The sequence below is a fragment of the Scylla paramamosain genome, chromosome 36, assembly GCF_035594125.1.
Source record: "Scylla paramamosain isolate STU-SP2022 chromosome 36, ASM3559412v1, whole genome shotgun sequence".
In the NCBI taxonomy this organism is placed as follows: domain Eukaryota; kingdom Metazoa; phylum Arthropoda; class Malacostraca; order Decapoda; family Portunidae; genus Scylla; species Scylla paramamosain.
In genome coordinates this window covers 3,332,529-3,358,016 of record NC_087186.1, presented here as the reverse complement: position 1 = coordinate 3,358,016, position 25,488 = coordinate 3,332,529, and the positions used below count along the sequence as shown (strand labels likewise).

Sequence of the window (25,488 nt, the reverse complement as noted above, 5' to 3'; positions counted from 1 at the left end):
GAGGCAAAACGCCAGAGGCACCTTCGCTTAGGGGGATCCTGAGGAGGGACTGGAGCGATAGGACAAGATATAGATATGAGATTGTGATTGGAGGAGCCCAACGGAGAAGAAAGAGTGACAGCATAAGCAGAAGGATTAGAGGTCAGGAAAAGGTCAAGAATGTTGTGCATATCTCCAAGGCAGTCAGGAATACGGGTAAGGTGTTGCACCAATTGCTCTAGGTCGTGGAGGATAGCAAAGTTGAAGGCTAGTTCACCAGGATGGTCAGTGAAGGGAGAGGAAAGCCAAAGCTGGTGGTGAACATTGAAGTCTCCAAGAATGGAGATCTCTGCAAAAGGGAAGACGGTCAGAATGTGCTGCACTTTGGAAGTTAAGTAGTTAAAGAATTTCTTATAGTCAGAGGAGTTAGGTGAAAGGTATATAGCACACATAAATTTACTTTGAGAGTGACAAGACTCAAGGGTGTCAAGACACTTAGAGTCGTCGACAGAAAGGCAGTCTGATCTGGGGACATTTATGGTCCCCTCCCCAGATGGGACTCCAAGGCTGGTGTAGGAGTCGCCATGATGATTTTGAAATTTTTGAGTGAAGGGTGTGTGTGTTATTAGGTGCTTGTAGTTTTGTGTGGAGGAAGAGAGTTGTCTTTAGAGGGCAGGCTGTGACTGCCCCCTTGTGTTGTGAGACACAAAGGAAAATGTTCAGTGAGGTCACAGCTGGGTTTAATGATAAGCTCACAGCACCCCCTGAACAGTGCTTTAGACCTCACTGGGAGTAATTATCATTTCAGCAGGTGTCTACTGCCTCCATATATATATATATATATATATATATATATATATATATATATATATATATATATATATATATATATATATATATATATATATATATATATATATATATATATATATATATATATATATATATATATATATATATATATATATATATATATAGAGAGAGAGAGAGAGAGAGAGAGAGAGAGAGAGAGAGAGAGAGAGAGAGAGAGAGAGAGAGAGAGAGAGAGAGAGAGAGAGACTTCTTGTTTGGTGACCCCAAGTAGTCTAGTGAAACTTCACTAAGGTTAATATTTGCCGAGCAGGGAATACTGTGCCTATAGTGAAAAACAGATATAGATTATGTACCATGATTCCAGAATTTTCATCCAAAGGAATCTTACCCTTGTGTATAGGTTGACCCTCAATTTTTTCTTAAATAATTTTGAGCAGGGAATACTGTGCCTATAGTGAAAAACAGATATAGATTATGTACCATGATTCCAGAATTTTCATCCAAAGGAATCTTACCCTTGTGTATAGGTTGACCCTCAATTTTTTCCTTAAATAATTTTCCTTCAGAACTTAGTCCATATATGAGGAAATAATTTATTATAATTATCAAGTTTTAGTTAATTCATAAATAGATTTCAGATGGTTATAATTTTTTAGCCAGCAACTTTGCTTTGCCAGAATTCTCTCATTTTCAAATTTTAAGTGAATGAGATATTAAGCATTTAATTAAGAATCATCATTAATATTTAGTTACCTTTTTTTTATATTGAATCTTCAATTTTGTTGCTGGAAAAAAATACATGCTTGGTTGTGATAAATTACTTTAATTCTTGCAGGTCGGAAGCTGATTCAGTAGCTGTTAGTGTAAGTGTGGGTCTTCCTTCTGTGGTTGTGGAGCACTGGGGAGTGTGGGTAGAGTGTGAAGTGGCTCCCCAGGGTACAGTTCGCACTCCTCTTCCTCTTGCCTACAGCATATCGAACCATGGAAGCCATACTGCTGAACTCGCCCTCAGCATGCAAGTCTCAGATGCATTTATGTTTGCAGGACACAAGGAGGTATGTGTTGTAGAGTTTGTGTGTTATGGCTAAATAGGAGTAGGTGCTTGAGTGTAGTCATTATATTACCAAGTTGAGAAAATACCATTTAAAAAAAATCTGGAAATTCATTTAAGGCTCATTGAACTTTGTTGATATTTTGTAATTGTAAATATACAACTGTGGCACTCCATGTGGAAGTGAAGCAAGAAACACAAGAAAATGAGAAAACTGATTGAAGCTAGGTGATCATGCTTTCTTTTGCCCCAAATCAAAACCAGATTAGAAGTGAGGCAAGAGACAGGTACAAGAAAACAAGGAAACACTATTAATTTGTGTGATCAGTGTTGTTTTACAGATGCCTGTACCTTTAATCATCTCCTTAGTAGTTCAACAATGAAGCCTTTCTCTCTCTCTCTCTCTCTCTCTCTCTCTCTCTCTCTCTCTCTCTCTCTCTCTCTCTCTCTCTCTCTCTCTCTCTCTCTCTCTCTCTCTCTCTCTCTCTCCTTTTTTTTTTCTCTTTCCCTAACTAGCAACCAATGTTAACTGTGATATAGAGCAAATACATCTTAATTTATTCTAGTTTGGTTATTTATTTCAAAGGCTTAAAAATAATATTATTTCCTTGTATTACAATTGAGATGTCTAGTGTAGGATGGGCAAATCTACATTTTTAGTGGTTTTGAGCTGGACCTGCCAGAGTATTCTACTGGCTATTATCTTCATTTCACTGTATATTCTAAACCATTTTCACCCTTACAACATGATCAAAAATCCTTCTGAAATATGGGGGTGCACCTAACTGAGTGCTCAAAACTTTGTCATCTGTCTGGAAGGCACTGTGAGAAAATATATTGTAGGAGAGGTGAACCTGATATACCTGGTTGCCAGTCATTGGTGGATTGCATTCTGACACTATGCCACACCTTCCACAGAGCCAATCAGGATGAGTGCACATCCTGCTAGTCTGCCAGACAGTGCCTTTGTATCTGCAACATATGTCATTAAATCATTAAAATAGCCTGTGAATACCACCTGAATTGAAAACATGAGCAGTGCTAGTGACCATGAATCACCTAGACATTTCAAGAAGAGGAAGTGTGATCCTAAGACATGGGAAAGGAACATGATAAAGAAAAAAAGCATAATCTTGGCCAGAGCTACTGGACCAAGTAAAATGTTCTGAAGTGTGAAATTGGTGAGCCATGCAAGTGTGGGTGTTTTGACAAACTAGGTCATGAAAAAATAAATTAAATATTCACCCATTTCTGGAATATTCTAGAATATTAGTGATTATGATCAGCAAAATGTTTATAATTGATGACATGCTTGACTGTTGATCATGTCGGTCCTCCACCCACATGCCTCACGTGACCTAAATTCAATCCATTCCATGATTTTGTGAGTTTAAATCTTGCAATTGAGTGTAGTTACATGCAGTGGAATATTAATAACTTTTTAATTTAAAGAAATAAAACACATGAAAAGTAATTATTTATTGGTAATGCATGCTTTCACAATAAAAAAAATGTCTTCACCTGCATATTTTGATTAGAAAAACAATTTTATTCATTGAATTAGTTATCAAGATGTTGAAAGTAAGCAAATATTGAAACTGAAAATATCTGAAAACAGCATTTTGTTGAATTCATCCTTACAACAATAAAGGAATTAATGCTGAGATAATATTTCAAAACCTCATTTTCCTGGATTCAACATTAACTGTCTCAATTTTATATAATTCTTTGCATGACAATAAGAAAAGCATGTGTATGCAGAGAGGAGGGTAGTTCGGAAATCAAAGCTTTGTTCCAGATTCTATCAAAAGCTTTTCATATGTCCAAGGCAACAGCAAAAGTTTCACCAAAATCTCTTAAAGAGGATGACCAAGACTCAGTAAGGAAAACCAGAATATCACCAGTAAAGCGGCCTTGATGGAACCCATACTGGCAATCAGATAGAAGGTTGTGAAGTGATAGATGTTTAAAAATCTTCCTGTTGAGGATAGATTAAAAAACTTTAGATAGGCAGGAAATTAAAGCAATAGGACGGTAGTTTGAGGGATTAGAATGATCACCCTTTTTAGGAACAGGTTGAATGTAGGCAAACTTCCAGCAAGAAGGAAAGGTAGATGTTGACAGACAGAGCTGAAAGAGTTTGACTAGGCAAGGTGTAAGCACGGAGGCACAGTTTCGGAGAACAAGAGGAGGGACCCCATCAGGTCCATAAGCCTTCTGAGGGTTTAGGCCAGCGAAGGCATGGAAAACATCATTGCGAAGAAGTTTAATAGGTGGCATGAAGTAGTCAGAGGGTGAAGGAGTTTCTAGGAGTTGTATGCACACACACACAGACACACAAACAAGAACTTTCTTTGATAATCAGAACACTCTACAGTCAAATATTCTATAAATGACTGAAGAAAGCACTACTCATTTAGTAGATTAGAATTATAATTATCAGAAATATATATGGGTATGCCTCCTCCAAATCTATTCAAACATTGTGTAAATAAGTTGTATCTTGGTAACTGATGTAAATTAAGAGATCATGATCTAGTCCAGTTTTTGTGAAGAAGTGGATATTGGGGATGAACAAGAGGAAGCTCAGGATGATGAAATGATACTGAGGCAATCACAGTGGAAGAGATAGCAACCAATGTGGATGAGAGATTATGAGACTGGAAGTAACTGAGTTGAAATGGAATAACAGTGATAATATAGTTTACATGTGTGTTGAATGCATTCCTTAGAATATTAAGTTTACGAATTAAACTTAAGATCAGGGGGTGTGTGCTGTAAATAGATTGTTTAGGGTTGATTACAACAGCACAAGTGGTTAGATATATTTGGGAGTTGGCAACAGTGGAAAAGATAAAGAGAGAGCAAGGTTAGCCATCTGGACAGTCTGTTGGTAGTCATTCCATTGTGTGGCTGTCATAGCTGTGTATGTTGGTGTTGGCTCCCTGCTTTTATAGCAGTTAGCAGGTCTTGGTATCCAGTTTGTGGATAGAAACACTGGACAGAAACACTGAGAATACTTGTGTGTGAGTGCTTGTGTCTGGCTATGTGAACAGAAACATTGATAATGTCTATGCAGGATATGTTGAAAATTTTGAACTGGAATGCAGTGTCAGTGGGTAGATCTGAGGAGTCTTGAGAAGACTACTAATAAAGCATCTGAAAACTAAAATATTTAACAGAAACACTGTAAATATTTACAATTTAGTAGTTTGCATCAATTAATTAAAGTTAGAGGACATGTAAACACGGAACCTGCATATTTAAAAAGGGAACAATACTCAACTATTTATTTTTATTTATTACTTAAACACAATGTCATACCATTACCTATCATTTCTGATGTTGAAGCACAATATTAAACATATTTTTCTGTTTTCAAGGTGAGGCTGCGTGTGCTACCAGGGTGCAGTGAGCGAATAACTTACACACTGTATCCTCTACTTGCTGGTAACGTCCACTTGCCCAAGTTGTCCCTCAGTGTTGAGTCACACTCTCCAGGACAGCCAACGTCTGTAGACCCTCTGTTGGCTCGTATTTTACCAACACACATTTACATTATGGTAAGATATATTCTAGAATGATAAGATGAAACTAAAAAAACATTTCTTTAATAGCACAGCCATTCCTTAACATCCATGGTTTCAGATATCTGCCAACAGCCCATAGATATATACAAGATTTGGGTATCTATGGGTTTTCCTAAATTTCCTTTACAAAGAAAGAGAAGGGATGAAAGAGGGATGAGAAGCACCCATCCTGTGAATTTGTATGTTTATTTTGATGTACTTATATTTACCCATTTGTATTATTACAAGATTGAGTGAACCTCATAAGAGAGGATCTCACACACACATACACACACACACACACACAAGACCAAGACTGGAGTATGCAACAGTAGTGTGGTCTCCTCATACAAGGATGAATATTATAAAATTGGAAGGAGTACAAAGAGCAGTCACTAAAATGGTTCTGGAGTTGAGTAAGTTGACCTATGAAGAGAGATTAAGAATGTTGGAAATTCCTACCCTTGAAAATAGGAGAGAAAGGGGAGATTTAATAAATATCTATGGTATGAAAAATGTGGACAAAGAATATTTTTTAAATTTAGACACAGAGTACAAGGGGACACAGTAAGAAGTTGAAGAAAGTTAACAGTAGAAGAGACATGAAGAAGTATAGTTTTCCTCACAGAAGTGTGAACAAATGGAATGAACTCAGTGAAGCTATTGTCAATGCTGAAACTGTCCATGCTTTTAAGACCAAACTAAACTGGATAGATATAGAGACGGGATACTGTGTGATTACTCCCCTTCCATAAACCACAACTAGGTAAATACACACACGCACGCACCCATGCATGCATGCACTCATGCACGCATGCACACACCCACACATGCACGCACACATGCATGCACCAGTCAGCTGTTCAGACGCAGGTGCTATAGCTTCTGAAGACACATGCTACTGGTTCCGGAGAGGCCTAGTAATGTATATACAAGGGTGAGGGGGGCTAAAGAGTGTCCTGTCTCCTAATTTAATACATAAAGGAGTATTTTGAGGCTAAAAAGATGGAAGGCAAGGAAGATCTAGGTGGCACCTCTGGTCATGATGTGTTTGTAAACAAACCAAATGAGGAGGTGAGACAGAAAGCACATTGCATCAAAACCTGTGGGCTTGAGACAGTTGGTGGAGGTAAGTGGAGAAAGGGATTTTTTTGGATTCAGAGAAAAGAAAAAAATATGAGGAGGACAATCAGCATAGTGAGAGAAATAAGGTGCTTGAGAGAACTGATCTCAGGCATTCTGGAAAAAGCAGGACAAGCTTATTATGGAAAAATAAAGAATTGAGAAAGAAGTATAGTCAGTGTGAGAATGCTCTAAAGATAAGCAATGAGATGAAAGAGCTAATGGAGGAGCTAAAGAATGAAAATGAGATACTTAAGACTAAGTGTAATGAATATGAAGTAACTGCAGGGGCTGCAAGAAAGGGTGAAGGTTAGTGCAGAAAAAGTGGAAGGGACGATATGTGAAACCAAACTGAAGGAATTGAGAAATGCCTAGAAGAAAGAATATGAGGATGAAAAACTTAGCTTTATAGAGGTGGTTAAAAAACAAATACGGGATAAGACCAAGGACACAGTAATTCAGGTAATTCAAGAAAAAGGAGGTTTTGGTGAGAGACACAGTGGATAAGAAGAAATGCATGGCCTTTTTCAGACTGCAAGAGAAGAAAAACCCAGTTAAGTCTGTGAGAGAGAGGGAAGATAAGGAGTTGGTAAGGAAAATTGTTACAATGGTCGAAGATGAGGAACAGGGACTGGAACGAGAAGTGGAAGAAGCATGTGGAATTGGAAAATATAGTGAGGGAGGTAAAAAAAAACATTAAAAGTGAGAACAAGATCCCAAGTTGCAGTAGAGGAGATCCTAGCGAGAACTGGGAAGCTGGCTGAAAGCTCGGAATACAAGAATATTTGGGTAAAAAGAGGTATGAACTTGGAAAAAAGAGAAAAAGAGAGGGATCTGAGAAATGAAACTAAGGAAAAAAAACAAGAGGACAGAGACTGAAAAGAGGAAATTTTATTGGAGGGTACTAGATATGAGACTAAGGAAATGGTATATTTGGGAAAGGTAACAAGAAATGAAAGAACCACAGCAGCAGACAGAGAAATTACAAGTGGCAGGAGGAGTAGTACATTAAGAGTAATGTATACAAACATAGACGAGTTACTTTCAGATGTGCTGGAAGTGAGAGATTACCTAAAAGAAAATAGACCAGATGTGCTGTGCCTAACCGAGACAATGTTAAAAGAGGAAGTCCATTTAAGCTTTAAGGAAGAGGGATATAATTATTGGAGGAGAGATAGAAAAAGAAAAGGAGGAGGAGAACTGATAATGGTTCGAGATGATATATATGTGGAATTAGTGCAATATGGAGATGGCATGGTGGAGGTCATAGGTCTAACAACCAAGACCAGTCGGAGAGAAAGGAGGAGGATCATTTTAACGTATGTACCACAGAAGACTAATACATGGAGGCTGGAGGATCACAAGGAAATACAAAAAGGAAGTGTTGAAGTGCCTAGACAACATGATCAGAAAGACAGTAAAATACTACTAGTGGGAGACTTTAACTGCAAAAATGTCAGCTGGGAGGAGATGGAAGTTAATGGAAATGCTGGACCATGGAGTGAAGAAATGCTACAGTTAGCTATGGTGAATACAATGGACCAACAGGTGGAGGAATTTACAAGATGCAGAGGGGAGGAAGAATCATCTATGCTACACCTGGTATTCACAAAAAAAGAATAGAGCCCCATCCAACCACTAAATACTTAACCCCAATGGGAAGAAATGACTATGTGGTGTTAGAAGTGGTACTGCAAGACTGGGAGGTTCTAGCATGTAAGGAGGATTATAAAAATGGGAGATTAAATCAGGCAAAGACAAATTTTGCAGATTAAGAAAATTCTTTGGGAGTATTGATTGGAAGGGACTTATGGAAGGCAAAACAGTACAAGAGAAATATGAAACATTCCTGAAGAAGTACAATAAGGGTGTGCAGAAGTATGTACCTGTATGTAAAGTAAGGAGGAGCGAACATATTCGGTATAATGCCAGATGTGCAGAAGCTAAGAAGAGAAAGGATATAGCTTGGAAGAAACTAAAGAAGCAAAGAAATGAAAATAATAAAGAGCAGTATAAGGAAGCAAGGAATGAGTATGTTATGATAAGGAGAGAGGAGGAGAAACAATTGGAAAAGGATATGGTAAAGAAATGTGAAGAAGAGCCCAAGCTTTCTTACAGATATATCAATGGTAAGATGACAAGCAGAATGACAAGATAGTAAAGGGAGAAAGGATATATCAAACAGTGGAAGAGATGAGTGAAATTATGAATGAGAGTTTCTGGTCTTTGTTCACTGTGGAAGTGGATTTTATAAAACCGAATGAGGAAGTGTGGCAGGGGGGGGGGATTAGATGAAGTCTTGGTGCAAAAAACATGAAATTGGCAAATTGTTAGAGAAGTTTGATGTCAGAAAAGCATTGGGGCTTGATGAAGTGTTAGGTTGAACAGTAAAGGAATGTAGAGAACAAGTAGTGGAGCCAATTTGGGATGTGATTAACAACTTACTGGTAGAGGGAAGAGTACCAAAGGAGTGGAAAAGAGCAGATATAGTGCCAGTACACAAAGGAGGAAAGAGGATTGAGCCACTAAATTATAGACCAGTGTCACTAACTAGTGTTGTGGCCAAAATCTGTGAAATGGTGATCAATGAAAAGTGGATGAAATATTTGGAAGAGAACAAAGTTATAACAATTAGCCAATTTGGTTTCAGAGAAGGAAGGTCATGTGTGACAAATTTTATAAGTTTATATACAAGAGTAATAGATGAACTTCAAAACAGAGATGGTTGCGTAGATGCAGTGTACTTGCACATCAAAGAAGCTTTTGATAAAGTTCTGTATAAAAGTCTATTGTGGAAGGTGGAACACATAGAAGGACTGAGAGGGACAATGCTAAAATGGATGAGAGACAACTTAAAGGATAGAGAAATGAGAACTGTGATCAGGGACATCTGTTCAAGTTGGAGTTATGTAACAAGCAGAGTACCACAGGGATCAGTGTTAGCACCCATTATGTTCCAAATATGCATCAGTGATATGCAGGAGGGTTTAATCAGTTATATTAATCTGTTTGCAGATGTTGCAAAATTGTTAAGAGTAATAAAGAGCCATGTTGATTGTATGGAGTTGCAAAGAGATATTGACAAGATTTATGGGTGGAGCAAGAAGTGGAAATTGGAATTCAATGCTAAGAAACACCATGTGATGGAATTGCGAAAGTAAAAGAAGACCTGCATGGGTCTATAAAATGGGGTAGAAAGTAATAATGAAGAGCAAGGAGGAGAAAGACCTAGGAGTGGTTTTTCAAGATACCCAGACCCCAGAATGGCATATAAGTGAGATATTTGGCTCAACATACAGGTTGTTAACAAATATTAGGGTGACATTTCATTACATGGATAAGACTATGATGAAAAAAATATTATAGCCACTATGCTATGTCACAGGTTGGAATACATAGCAGTGGTGTGGTTTCCACATACGAAGAAAGATATAAAGAAGTTGGAAAGAATTCAGAAGGCAGCAACAAGGATGGTACTGGAACTGAAAGACCAAGCATATGAAGAGAGGTTGAAGGAAATGGGACTGCCAACTTTGCAAGTTAGAATAGAAAGAGTTCTAATAATGATGTATAATATAGTAAACTGCATTGAGAAGATAGACAAGCAGGACCTGGTGTTGCTGGAAGAAAATGAAGCTGGACAGACGAGAGGGCACTCAAAGAAGATCAGGAAGAGTCAGTGTTTGAGGGACATCAAGAAGTACAGTTTTCCACATAGAACTGTGGATATCTGGAACGGCCTAAGTGAAGAGGTTGTTACAGCACTAAATTTAAGGAAATGCTGGATAAATATAAATATGGAGACATGACACTATGAGCTCTGCTCAAACCCTTTATTATACAACTAGGTAAATACACACACACACACACACACACACACACACACACACACACACACACACACACACACACACACACACACACACACACACACACACACACACACACACACACACATACACACACACACACACCACATAGTGTAGTGGTCAGCATGCTTGGCTCACAACTGAGAAGGCCTGAGTTTGAGTTCTGGGCACAGCAAAGCAAATGGGCAAGCCTCTTCATGTGTAATCCCTGTTAACCTAGCTGCAAGTAGGTATGGGACATAACCCGAGGGATTGTGGCCTCACTGACCTGGTGTCTGGTGTTTGTGTGTGTGGTCTCACTCCTACCCAATGATCAGTTACTATGAGCTCTGAGCTCTTTCTGTTGGGAATGATTGGTTGGGTGACCAGCAGATGACTGTAGGTGAATAATGAGGAATTTAAGAGATTGGTATCCAGTCAAACACCTGGGAAACAAATTATCAGAAGTAAAATATGTGCTAGAGAAAATATCAAGGAGAAATTAAGAATTAGAGGGTGAAATAAATAAAAGAAAGGAAGAAATAAATGAGATATCAGTGGATTGAATGCAATAAAAGGAAAGTCCAAGGATATTGAGCATAATGTTGTTATGACCACAAACCCCTGTCCTTCCCACAGCTGCCTCAACTCAACTAGCTTTCCCCCAAGTCACCCCAATGTGACTTAGTGCAGGGCTTAATTATGGGTGTACAGGGTCCCTTCTTACTCCTGCACCCTTTGCATGACCAGTTGTAACATCAGGTCACAGTAATGAAGTTGCCAGTCTGTTTTTACCCAATATAATACAACTCCAAATTCCAACAGCTGGGCAAGAATCGAACACCATATTCTAGAGGAACAGCACAACAAACAACAAACACACATAAGGTCGAGGTATAATACCTCAAAGAAAAATCACCCTCATAATGAACTGCCCACTTCCAATGAGGTATTATAACACTTTCCTAGCCCAGTAATACAATATCTTCCTCCCCCCTTTGTAGGAAGAGAGAGAAATTACTGCCAGTCAGTGTAAAGTAATCCTCTATGTCAAAAAGGGTGTTGGGGATCACCCTCATTGTAGTAGTATTTAACACAACACAAATACAGACGAGTGCCCACACATAGACAGGAGGGTAATTCACCTCTCGCCCTAACAGAGCTTGGCCCGCACACATACATAGCCAAGGAGTCATGTCCCTGAATGTGGAATGCATTATAATTAACTACAATCCTTAGCAGACTAATATGGAGACCCCTATACTACCCATATAGGCTGGGACATATGGCTGGTAATTACTCAATTATCCCCTTAAAGCAACTGATCCATCTAACTGTAAAAATCCCCCAGCCTCCTCTAAACCACACAGTTTGCCTTCGTCCGTCTATATCAAGTGGTAGCTGAACTGTGACTGCCCATGAGAATGACTCACACATTGAGCTCTCAGTGGTCACGAGAGCAAAACTCATGTGAGAGGGAAGGAGAGGGGAGGGTGCACCCCATCCCACCACACTTGCCTCACCTCCCACTCACGGGCTGTTAAATGAGATAGATAAAACACTCCTGAAAATTCTAGTGACTAAACTATGGGCCTGGATGAAATTCTAATTACTTTATCTTCAATAGCAACTCTTCTGCTATTAACTACATAAGGCTTAACAGGAGGGACTAAAGGGAAAGTACTGAAATTAATTTGGGAAGAAGGCAGGATTGAAAAATATAAAGCTTTTACTTTCACTGCAAGCAGAACAAAGACTCATCTCACAGCAGGCACCCCCACCTCTGTTGTTGCCCACTCGCTCACTCACAAGTCTATCTTTTATTGTCATTTGGTGTCTCTCTCCTTCTCTTCTCTCTTTCTCACATCCTCCCTTCTTCCCTGCTTCATACTCTCACTTCTTTCATTAATTTTTACATCCTGAGGTGGTGAAAAAAGCAAGTGATATCATAGAAGAAAAAATAGAACAAGCTAGTGAAATTGTGTCAGCATGTAAAGATGACATAAGGCAAACCTGTGGTAAGATTCTAAAAGAAAAAGAAGATATCAAACAGACACAAACAGGAAGAAATAGATATAAAGAAGGAAATAAATTATGTTATAAGAAATAGCCCCAAGTTTATCAAAGACAGTAGATATTAATAAATTTCTTGTGTTCTTTGGCATAAAAGAAGTAATTATAAATAGGATTGAAAGAGATAAACATGAGCTTACAAAGGTATCTAAGATTTTAAATGTTGTGACTGGCGAAGGAGAAGAATTAGCAGTTGAGGAATTCTCAAGGTTTGGAAAGTGTGGTCCAAAAATAGACCAACCATTCAAGGTTGTACTGCAAAACACCAGCATGGTGGACATAGTTTTGAGAAACATTAGGAAGATAAAAGAAAATGGTGAATGGAAAAATATAAATGTAAGCAGATGCTTGAACAAGGAAAACAGGATAAAGATGGAAGAATTGGTAGCTGAAGCTAAGAAAAAAAATGCTAAAAGGTCAGTGGAAGAAGGAAACACTTTTTATACAAAGTCCTGGGAATGCAAATAAAGAATAGAAACCAGTTTAAAAGAAAATGTGTACAATAATTAAAAGTAAAAAAAATAATGTACACAAATGTTGATAGTTTGGTATCAAAACTAAATGAACTTAAGGATAAAATAGAAAAGGACAAACCACAGATAATATGTCTCACCAAGCTAAAACATTCATTATCAAATAGTATGTTAGACTTAAATAATCATGAGACATGGAGAAAAGATCGAGAACATAAATATGGAAGAGGAGTCATGATATTCACCAGTAAAGATTTAAAAGTAAAGTTGAGTTTGAGGAAGTTGAATCAGTAGCTATTGAGATACTAACACAAGAAAACATAATGGTAGCAACATTATAATACCTCCAAGGACAAGAACTTGGGAGATGGAAGAGTACAATGAGTTAGAAGATCTAACGTTTAAGGAGGAGGCAGTAGACACCTGCCAAAATGATAATTACTCCCAGTGAGGTCTAAAGCACTGTTCAGGGGGTGCTGTGAACTTAATCATTAAACCCAGCTGTGACCTCACTGAACGTTTCCCTTTGTGTCTCACAACACAAGGGAGCAGTCACAGCCTGCCCTCTAAAGACAACTCTCTTCCTCCACACAAAACTACAAGCACCTAATAACACACACACCCTTCACCCAAAAATTTTAAAATCATCATGGCGACTCCTACACCAGCCTCGGAGTCCCCATCTGGGGAGGGGACCATAAATGTCCCCAGGTCGGACTGCCTTTCTGTCGACGACCCTAAGTGTCTTGACACCCCCCTCAACTTTTTCTTCATTAACTTCTGCAACATTCGTGGTCTAAGATCTAATTTTCAATCTGTAGAACACCACCTCTCCTCTTCTAAACCTCATCTTTTCCTCACTGAAACTCAGGTGTCTGAGGCAACTGACAGTAGCTACTTTTCTGTTCCCTCCTACTTTCTCTATCCTCATTTTCGATCCAAAGCTGGATGCTGCATTTACATGTGCAATGACTTAACCTGCTCTCGTGCCCACGCTCTTGAATCTTCCAAGTTTTCCACCATCTGGCTATGACTACAGAGTCACTCTCATACTAAATTTATCTGTGCTGTATACCTCTCTCCTAACTCCTCTGACTATAAGAAATTCTTTGACTACTTAACTTCCAAAGTGGAGCACATTCTGACCCTCTTCCCTTTTGCAGAGATCTCCATTCTTGGAGACTTCAATGTTCACCACCAGCTTTGGCTTTCCTCTCCCTTCACTGGCCATCCTGGTGAACTAGCCTACAACTTTGCTATCCTCCATGACCTAGAGCAATTGATGCAACACCCTACTCGTATTCCTGACCGTCTTGGAGATACGCCCAACATTCTTGACCTTTTCCTGACCTCTAATCCTTCTGCTTATGCTGTCACCCTTTCTTCTCCGTTGGGCTCCTCCGATTACAATCTCATATCTTTATCTTGTCCTATCACTCCAATCCCTCCTCAGGATCCCCATAGGGCAAAGGTGCCTCTGGCATTTTGCCTCTGCTAGTTGGGGAGACCTGAGGAGGTATTTTGCTGATTTTCCTTGGAATGACTACTGCTTCCGTGTCAGAGACTCATCTTTGTGTGCTGAGCGCATAACAGAGGTGATAGTGTCTGGCATGGAGGCATACATTCCTCACTCTTTTTTCTTCCTAAACCTTCTAAACCTTGGTTTAACACAGCTTGTTCTCGTGCTATACATGATAGAGAGGTGGCCCACAAAAGGTACTTAAGCCTTCCATCACCAGAATCTCATGCATTTTATATTTCTGCCCGGAACCATGCCAAGTCTGTTCTCCAACTAGCCAAAAACTCCTTCATTAACAGAAAATGTCAAAACCTTTCAAGATCTAACTCCCCTCGTGATTTCTGGCATCTAGCCAAAAATATCTCCAATAACTTTGCTTCTTCTTCTTTCCCTTCTCTATTTCAACCAGATGGCACCACTGCTATCACATCTATTTCTAAAGCTGAACTCTTTGCTCAACCCTTTGCTAAAAACTCTACCTTGGACGATTCTGGGCTTGTTCCTCCCTCTCCTCCACCCTCTGACTACTTCATGCCACCAGTTAAAATTCTTCGCAATGATGTTTTCCATGCCCTCGCTGGCCTAAACCCTCGGAAGGCTTATGCACCTGATTGGGTCCCTCCTATTGTTCTCCGAAACTGTGCCTCTGTGATTGCACCTTGCCTAGTCAAACTCTTTCAGCTCTGTCTGTCAACATCTACCTTTCCTTCTTGCTGGAAGTTTGCCTACATTCAACCTCTTCCTAAAAAAGGTGACCGCTCTAATCCCTCAAACTACCGTTCTATTGCTTTAATTTCCTGCTTATCTAAAGTTTTTGAATCTATCCTCAACAGGAAGACTCTTAAACATCTATCACTTCACAACCTTCTATCTGATCGCTAGTATGGGTTCCATCAAGGCCGCTCTACTGATGATCTTCTGGCTTTCCTTACTGAGTCTTGGTCATCCTCTTTTAGAGATTTTGGTGAAACTTTTGCTGTTGCCTTGGACATATCAAAAGCCTTTGATAGAGTCTGGCACAAAGCTTTGATTTCCAAACTACCCTCCTACGGTTTCTATCCTTCTCTCTGTAACTTCATCTCAAGTTTCCTTTCTGACCGTTCTATTGCTGCTGTGGTAGACGGTCACTGTTCTTCTCCTAAATCTATTAACAGTGGTGTTCCTCAGGGTTCTGTCTTGTCACCCACTCTCTTCTTATTATTCATTAATGATCTTCTAAACCAAACTTGTCCTATCCACTCCTACGCTGATGGTACCACCCTGCACTTTTCCACGTCTTTTCATAGACGTCCAACCCTTCAGGAGGTAAACATATCACGCAGGGAAGCCACAGAACACCTAACTTCTGATCTTTCTAAAATTTCTGATTGGGGCAGAGCAAACTTGGTATTGTTCAATGCCTCAAAAACTCAATTCCTCCATCTATCAACTCGACACAACCTTCCAGACAACTATCCCCTCTTCTTCAATGACACTCAACTGTCCCCCTGTTCTACACTGAACATCCTCGGTCTGTCCTTTACTTATAATCTGAACTGGAAACTTCACATCTCATCTCTAGCTAAAACAGCTTCTATGAAGTTAGGTTCTAAGATGTCTCTGTCAGTTTTTCTCACCCCCCCCAACTGCTAACTCTGTACAAGGGCCTTATCCGTCCATATATGGAGTGTGCTTCGCATGTCTGGGGGGGTTCCACTCATACTGCTCTTCTAGACAGGGTGGAATCAAAAGCTTTTCGTCTCATCAACTCCTCTCCTCTAACTGACTGTCTTCAGCCTCTCTCTCACCGCCGCAGTGTTGCATATCTAGCTGTCTTCTACCGCTATTTTCATGCTAACTGCTCTTCTGATCTTGCTAACTGCATGCCTCCCCTCCTTCCGCGGCCTCGCTGCACAAGACTTTCTTCTTTCTCTTACCCTATTCTGTCCACCTCTCTAACGCAAGAGTTAACCAGTATTCTCAATCATTCATCCCTTTCTCTGGTAAACTCTGGAACTCCCTGCCTGCTTCTGTATTTCCATCTTCCTATGACTTGAATTCCTTCAAGAGGGAGGTTTCAAGACACTTATCCACCAATTTTTGACCATTGCTTTGACCCTTTTATGGGACTGGCATTTCAGTGGGCATTTTTTTATTAGATTTTTGTTGCCCTTGGCCAGTATCCTTCCTACATTAAAAAAAAAAAAAAAAAACTGAAGAAACCATAAGAGCTATGCTTCATAATATGGATGAAATCCAAAAGAGTAATATTAATTGGAGATTTTAATTGTAATATAGACTGGAGTGAATACAAAGTAAAAAAAAATCCAGAATACCAGTAAAATAATGGATTACTAGAACTTGTACACAACCACTTACTAATACATCATATTGTGCATTATACAAGAATGAGAGGTATAGATCAACTATCACTATCAAACTTACTCTTCACCAGAAAAGATAATGAAATAGAAAATATTGTGTACCTTCCACCATTAGGGAAAAGTGATCATGTGGTACTGACATGGGACTTCATAGTGGCATATGATATAATAAAAATTAACCAAAAAGACAGCTTCATTATGAAAAAAATATATATATACATATATGAAGAACTAGGAAAATATTTTGATTCAAAAGATATAAATGATCATTACTCAAAGTTTTGTGAAATTTACAGTGAAGGAGTTAGAAGATACATCCATTATAAAAAACAAAGACAGTAATGATAAAAAAAATTGTTTAATGGTAGTTGCATTGCTGTAAGAAAAAAAAAGATTTGTGCAATTGATACAGAAGACATGGAGGGGTTCATGAGAGATATAAAAGTGCAAGGATCAAATATACAAAGAAGAGAAGAGAAGCAGAACCCAATATATTCTTTGTTATGTTAAAAGTAAGAATAAAGTGAAAGACAAAATTCAGTGTCTAACAGATGAGGGAAATAACTTATTATACTGAGGAAGAAATATGTGAGATACTAAATAAGAAATTTCAATCAGTATTTACAAATGGAAAAGCATTTCTGGAAGAGCAAATAGAGATCCAGAAAAAGAAACATTGGATAACTTAGCAATAACTTATGAAGAAATAGAAGCAGAAATGAAAACAATGGACAAAAACAAAGCTATAGATCCTGATGGCATTTCCTGCTGGGTATTGAAGGAATGTGCAAAAAGAATTAAGTAAGCCATTGAAGATATTAATACAAGATTCCATAAAGCAGGAGAAGCTGCCAGAAAGCTGGAAAAGAGCAGAGATAGTACCGCTATTTAAGAAAGGAAACAGAACCCTCTCAACTATAGGCCAGTTTCTCTAACAAGTGTGATATGCAAAGTCATGGAAAGAATAGTAAGGAAGAACTGGGTAGATCACATAGAAGTCAACAAATTATTATCAGATAAACAGTTTGATTTCAGAAAAGGAAAATCCTGTGTAGCAAAATATCTGAAAAAAAATACAAGAAAAAGATGAATGAGTCAGTAGTATTTACCTGGATTAAAAAAAAAAAAAAAAAACTTTGACAGGGTTCCTCATCAGAGGCTTACCTGGAAGTTAAAAATCTATGTAGATGTTCTAGGAAAGTTATTAAAATGGATGGAAAAATTCTTAAAGAAGAAGAAAATGAGAACATTGAGAGGTAAATACTCTACTTGGAAGGATGTATCCAGTGGAGTTCCACAAGGCTCTGTATTAGCACCAATTATGTTCTTGATTTATATAAATGATATGCCTGAGATAATTGCAGAAGAGAGCTGATGAACATGTTTGCTGATCACACTCAAATTCAAAGAACTGTAAAAAATTAAGACTGCTGTAGAGAGCTGCAAGATGACCTTAATAAGTTGAATGAATGGAGTGATAAATGGCAGATGGAATTTAATGAGGACTAATGTCATGTTCTGAGTTTTGGAAGAATGAAGTTACAACTAGAATGGAAATATAAATTAGGAAATAAAAAAATAAGAGTCTGAAGAAGAGAGAGATTTAGGTTTGACAATAAATAATAAGCTAACTCTGGATAATCACATAAATATAAGCCTTATTGGCAAATATGAGAACAGCATTCCCATACATAGATGAAGAGATGATGAGGAAATTTATAACATCATTCTTAAGACCCAACATTAGAATATGTAGCAGTGGTATGGAACCCACACTTAAAAAAAAAAAATTTTCAAACTGGAGAAAGTTCAAAGGGCAGCATCAAAAATGGTATCATCTCTTAGAGGATTAAGCTATGAAGAAAGATTAGAAAAGTTGAATTGATCCAAACTAGAGGAAAGAAGGAGAAGAGGTGATATGATCATGATGTATAAATGTTTGACAGAAAAAGAAAAGATTGACACCAAATTTTTTTACAAGTGGAAATGAAACATTAAGAAAACATTAAATGAAACTGAAAAAAAGAAGAGACAAAGACATACAAAAATACAGTTTTCCAAATAGACCAATAGATCTATGGAATTCACTGCCAGAAGAGGTAGTGTGTGCAAACAGTGTACAGTGGAACCTCGGTTCTAGAACTTAATTTCTGAATGTGATTCAAAATCCAAAGCTATTTTCCCCATAGGAATCAATGTAAAATGGATTAATCTGTTCCCAGACACCAGTCTCCCCTGTCTTAGCAGCTTATGACAGATGCTCCCACAGCCAAGATGGCTGCTTCACAACATCTTCAGCTCACAAATTATTTACCCAGAAAGGATATATTGAATGAACTTAGTGACACAGAACTCATCAGAAGATACTGTTTAGACCATGTAGGTATTCTCTTTGTCACCGATCTAATGAGGGAAGCCTTAAAGGGGGATACAGAGAAGAGCATCCCACTCACTGCAAAAATAAAGGTGATCATAACACTGGCATCTTGCTGTTGGGAAAAGGTACTGGAAAATGCAGTTGTGCAGTAATGATGGCAATGGGATCATCAAGAAAGCCACAGGTGACTCAGGATAGCTCCTGAACACTGAAAAGTTTGTTTACATTAAGGCTTTTCAACAGGGTCACATTTCCCTTATTTCAAAGATTGAATTATTGTCTTATGCTCTGTGTTTCTCCTCCATATATATAAAAATTAAGTAAATATTTATAGAAACTATAAATTAGTAATAAATGGCAGCTTTTGATATGTCTTTTAATATTTGAAATCAAGTAACTTTGTTCTAGAACTGAATTATGGTACTTCAATTGAAGCAATAATGAGTTCAAAATTGATGTCACGATCACTTACTTATGATCATACGATCCCGGTTATCTTTCCAAGAAAGTGGACTTTACATTGATCCCGGAAAGTTTTAAAGGTCTGGATTTTTAAAGGCTTCGAGTGCCTACCCGACCTATCCGAAATTGCCAGAATTACACCCTCTCACTCTACCTTTACCTTGACACAGCACACCTGGAATCACCTCTAATACCAGATCAATCGATTATTCTATGTTACAACCACATACTCGTATATTAATACTAACGATAATTCACAAACAACATGAGGTAGTACATGTTACTACATGACATTCTTGTCACTTCACGCAACACCAGAACCCGTTTACACCTCCACCAGTCCACCAGGAATGTGTTGTTGCCCACTCAAGCTCCCCTTGTTTCAACATATTTCCACCTCAATTATACTTCCTCCCTTATACATACAAAGATATAGAGAACTGAATTATGAAATGAATAATATTACATGATATAAAATGAGTAAATAAGCCTTACACTACTTATAACCAATAATAAGGATAATGTCCGAAAGGCAGGTAACCGGAACACGGGGGACACTAAGAAAACGTGTTCCTTTTCAAGGTAAACTCAGCCAATAACATGACATTGAAAAGGGAGGCATTTGGTAACTGAGGCTCTACTGTACATAAATTTATAGAAAATATGATAATTGGTCACTAAAAGATGGGACGTTACGAACATGACTCATTCCTTTAAAAAATACAAATAGGCATAGAGGTAAATATCATCTATGCCTGCTCATTTTCTCTGTACATTTATACAACTAAACACTCCCTCATTGTACTTAACTAACAGTGTTTCATATTTTGTTTGTACATCTTTGTCTTTCAAAAGCTTATCTCACTTTATAATTCCATACTGTTTTTTTTTTCATAATTCAATTTTGCATCGTTTAGTTTGCCATTTCTGTATTCTTCTTTCCAATCCTTTGCTATTTATCTCTTCTAATTTAATTTCTATTACAACATGATAATTTTTTCTTAATATAGACAGATACATCATATTTGGTCTGGATTCCAACATTCTTGTGTAAACACTAGGGCCCAGTTTTTTAAATGTTGGTGTTAGTAAATCCCAGCACCAAGCCCCATGTCATATCTCCTCTTACTAACTTTGCAAATGCATTTTTTTTAAACTCCAGGAAGGAGACACGATATGGTTTTAGGAGAACCCAACACCAACACCACTATTCACACAGGTTGGCAGCTCTGAAATGTCTCATGTGCCTGCCAAAGCAATCAGCTAATCAATGCTTTACAGTTTTTCTACCTAAACAGTCTACACTGAATAGTGCATTTGCATATATATATATATATATATATATATATATATATATATATATATATATATATATATATATATATATATATATATATATATATATATATATTTATTTATTTATTTATTTATTTGTTTATTTAGCTATTTATAATTTTTCTATTTGTAGTTGGGGCTGTACATTCTCAAATCTCTAGTAGTTGGAGTGTACAGGCAGGAAAGAGAGCCTCTTCAGAGAGGCACGTGAGCAGATTTTGTCAGTCTCTGGGAAAAACTCTAGGAATCCTCACCTCCTCACCTTGATTCACATGATCAAGAAATTTTGGATATGCTGCAAATGTATGAAATGAAATAATTGTTTTGAGTATTTTCAAAGCTGTACTAGGAATGTTTCTTAGTTGCCAACTACTAGAGTTTGAAATCAAGTTATGGAGTCTTGTGCTTGTGATTACGAGATCAGTTGACAAGAGTATAAAAATGTCTGGAAATAAGTGATGGTAATATTCTAGAGTCCTTTCCAACTATTATTATTGGTTGTTTTAGTTCCATTCCTTCGTAGACACATTTGAATAGATGTAAAACATAAAAGAGTGAGGGGAAATGCCACCTCCTCTGTAACCCCTCAAACACTTCAAATGTGTCTGTGAAAGAATGGAACTAAAGCAATCAGTAATAGCAATGGGAAAGGTCTCTAGAATATTGACATAGTAGCTTCATAATGAAATTGGTGAGATGTACATACATACCAGCTAATAATAATGAACTTGCCAGCCACTACTCCTGTAGCACTATAGCCTATCTTGTATTTATTTGACAATCCAGTTCAACATTTCACATTCTCAATATGATGAGCTATATTCATTTAAATAAATATGATTTTTTTCCATCTACTAGGTAATACTGTTTGCTAGCCCAAGTCTGGTAAAACCCAGTCAGAACATATAACGTGTTTCTGACCAAGAATAACTAAAACTTAGTGTTTTATGCATTAAAAATACTTAAATGCTGCAATTATCATATGAAGATGCTATAAATCTTGGAGAGGTGATGAAAATTGATAGCTCTTTCAATGTGGCTGGTGATCCACACAATGTAAACACACCATAACTCACATGAGTAAAGGCGCCTGAATGCGTGCATTTATGAATGCCAAAATCTTTTCCTTACAATGATGGATGCTATTTTTTCTTTATCACAGAAGTATATTGGTATGTTATATTTTTAACATAACTTTCAATCACATATAGATTGTGAATATCATTGGTGTTTCTTGTTTGGGAGGCGAAGGACACGCCAACAATTATTATAGGAACCTGTGGTGTCTCCAATGAGTTGACATTAACACCATGGTTTAAAAATGAGATGTACTAAGAATCAGCTACTTTGGTATTAGTAACTACTAACACCACATTTAAAAAATTTGGCCTAGGTCAAGCATTGAAGGCTGCTCTTCTCTGTATTTTATAGCTTCCTCTACTTACTGCTTTAAAGTATTCACCATTGCTAATTGCATTATCTCTTCACTCCACAAATCTGCACCCCCCTCCTCCCTCACCAGCTTCAACTCCTCCCAATTTACATTCTTGTAATTAAAGTTACCCATATGTAACACCTTATTTTTTTTTTTCTGATTATATTATCCAAGTATTTCCACACTTCTTGTATTTTCTTTTACTCATTTGTCCTTGCATTTGTCTTGGGTGATATATATGTGACAATAATAGTCATCTTTTTCCTTTGGACATCTTTAATTACAATGCTCAAAACTTCTGCCATCCCATCAAATTTGATCTTTATTACCTCTTTTAATTTGGTTGCTGCTAACCATACTCTATCTGGCTTGTTATTCCTTAAAATATCCCTTTAAATATCCTCAGGATCCCCCAAGCCAGAGGTGCCTTGGGATGACCTGAGGAGGTATTATACTGATTTTCCTTGGAATGACTACTGCTTCCATGACAGAAACACATCTCTGTGTGCTGAGCACATAACAGAGAACAGAGGTGATAATGTCTGGCATTCCTCACTGTCTCTTGATCTAAACCCTCCAAACCTAGGTTTAACACAGCCTGTTCTCATGCTATACATGATAGAGAGGTGGCCTATAAAAGGTACTTGAGCCTCCCATCTCCTGATTCTCATGCACTTAATATTTCTGCCCAGAATCATGCCAAGTGTGTTCTCTAACTAGCCTAAAACTCCTTCATGAATAGAAAGTGTCAAAATCTTTCAAGGTCTTACTCCCTTCGTGACTTTCGGCACCTAGCCAAAAACATCTCCAGTAACTTTGCTTCTTCATCTTTCCTTCCTTTATTTCAACCTGATGGCACCATTGTCATCTGATCTCTTTTTCTAAAGCTGAACTCTTCCCTCAAACCTTTGCTATAAACTGTAATTCGGGATGGATGATTCAGGGCTTGTTCCTCCCCCTCCTCCACTCTCTGACTACTTCATGCTACCCATCCTTTGCAGTGATGTTTTCCATGCCCTCGCTGGCTGTAACCTTCAGAAGGCTTATGGACCTGATGGGATCTCTCTTGTTGTTCTTTGAAATTGTACCTCCATGCTTGCACCTTGCCTAGCCAACTATTTCAACACTGTCTATCAACATCTACCTTTCCTTCCTGCTAGAAGTTTGCCTATATTCAACCTGTTCCCAAAAGGGTGACTGTTCTAATCCCTCAAACTACCATCCTATTGCTTTTATTTTCTGCCTATCTAAAGTTCTTACTCTATCCTCAACTGGAAGATTCTTAAATACCTATCACTTCACAATCTTCTATCTGATTGCCAGTATGGGTTCTGTTAAGGATGCTCACTGGTAATCTGGCTTTCCTTACTGAGTCTTCTTGGTTATCCTCTTTTAGAGATTTTGGTGAAACTTTTGCTGTTGCCTTAGACATATCAAAAGCTTTTGATAGAATCTGGCACAAAGCTTTAATTTCCAAACTACTCTCCTACAGCTTCTATCCTTTTCTCTGTAACTTCTTCTCAATTTCCTTTCTGACCTTTCTATTGTTGCTGTGGTAGACAGTCACTGTTCTTGTAAATCTACTAACAGTGGTGCTGCCCAGGGTTCTATCCTGTCACCCACTCTCTTCTTATTATTCATCAATGATCCAAACCAAACTTCTTATCCCATCCACTCCTACACTGATGATACCACATTTCCTTGTCTTTTTATAGACAACCAACCCCTCAAGAAGTAAACAGTTCATGCAGGGAAGCCACAGAATGCCTGACTTCTGATCTTTAAAATATCTGATTGGTGCAGAGCAAATTCAGTATTGTTCAGTTCCATCAAAAACTCAATTCCTCCATCTATCAACTCAACAGAACCTTCAAGACATCTATTCCCCTCTTCTTCATTGACACTCAACTATCCCCATCTTCTTCACTAAACATCCTTGGTCTGTCCTGTCACGATCGCTTACTTACTTACGATCGTACGATCCCAGTTATCTTTCCAAAAAAGTGGATGTTACACTGATCCCAGAAAGTTTTCAAGGTCTGGATTTTTAAAGGCTTCGAGTGCCTACCTGACCTATCCGAAATCACCAGAGTTACACCCTCTCACTCTACCTTTACCTTGGCACAGCACACCTGGAATCACCTCTAATACCAGATCAATGTTGGGGGAGTAGAAAACATGATTATTCTATGTTACAACCACATATATTAATACTAATGATAATTCACAAACAACATGAGGTAGTACATGTTGTTACATGACGTTCTCATCACTTCACACAACACCAGAACCCGTTTACACCTCCACCAGTCACAGAAATATTTCCCTCGACTGCAGGAATTTACTCAGACGCCATTACCACGTCCCCAGATGATAATTCCCATATTTCACCTCTTCAAACCTCACAGAATATCACCATCATCAACAAAGATTACCCATAACACCATAACATCATCCCCAAAATCACCAATACACTACAACACCAGCTTCCAAGGTCAACACCTCAAACTTCATTCACAAAATGGCTGCCAGTTTGACCTATGACCCCTCCGAACAGCATCACCTTCACAACTCAACAACCGAATTTCAGTGGACAAGAGCTCTTGGTACCACAAAAGACTCACTAACCTGATCCTGGATATTAGGGTTATGCCGCTACACCACTAATACCTCCACACAATCACTCCACCACCAATCCACACCAAGATTCTTCCCTGAGAGCCACCACCTTCTTCTCTACCTCACAACCTAAGGCACTCTACATTCCCCTCCTTGGAATGTGTTGTTGCCCACTCAAGCTCCTCTCATTTCAAATATATTTCCACCTCAATTATACTTCCTCCCTTATACATACAAAGATACAAAGAACTGAAATTATGAAGAGAACAATACTACATGATATAAAATGAGTAAATAAGCCTTACATTACTTATAACCAATAATAAGGATAATGTCCGAAAGGCAGGTAACCGGAACACAGGGGACACTAAGAAAACGTGTTCCTTTTCAAGGTAAACTCAGCCAATAATAACATGACAGTCCTTTACTTATAATTTAAACTTCTCATCT

General features: G+C 38.1%; 1 long non-coding RNA gene across 2 annotated transcripts in view; it reads right to left on the bottom strand.

Moving 5' to 3' along the window:
- Positions 1-25,167, bottom strand: part of LOC135090830 (uncharacterized) — a 32,857-nt gene extending 7,690 nt beyond the window's left edge. The window contains exons 1-2 of one of the 2 annotated variants that reach the window (XR_010262134.1): positions 25,048-25,167; positions 2,707-2,815 (exon numbers count right to left, since the gene is read on the bottom strand). This is a non-coding gene — a long non-coding RNA (uncharacterized LOC135090830). Of the gene's footprint in view, positions 1-1,599; positions 2,816-25,047 lie in introns of those variants that run through there. The other variant, XR_010262133.1, reaches the window with a different exon arrangement.
- Positions 25,168-25,488: the final 321 nt, after the last annotated feature.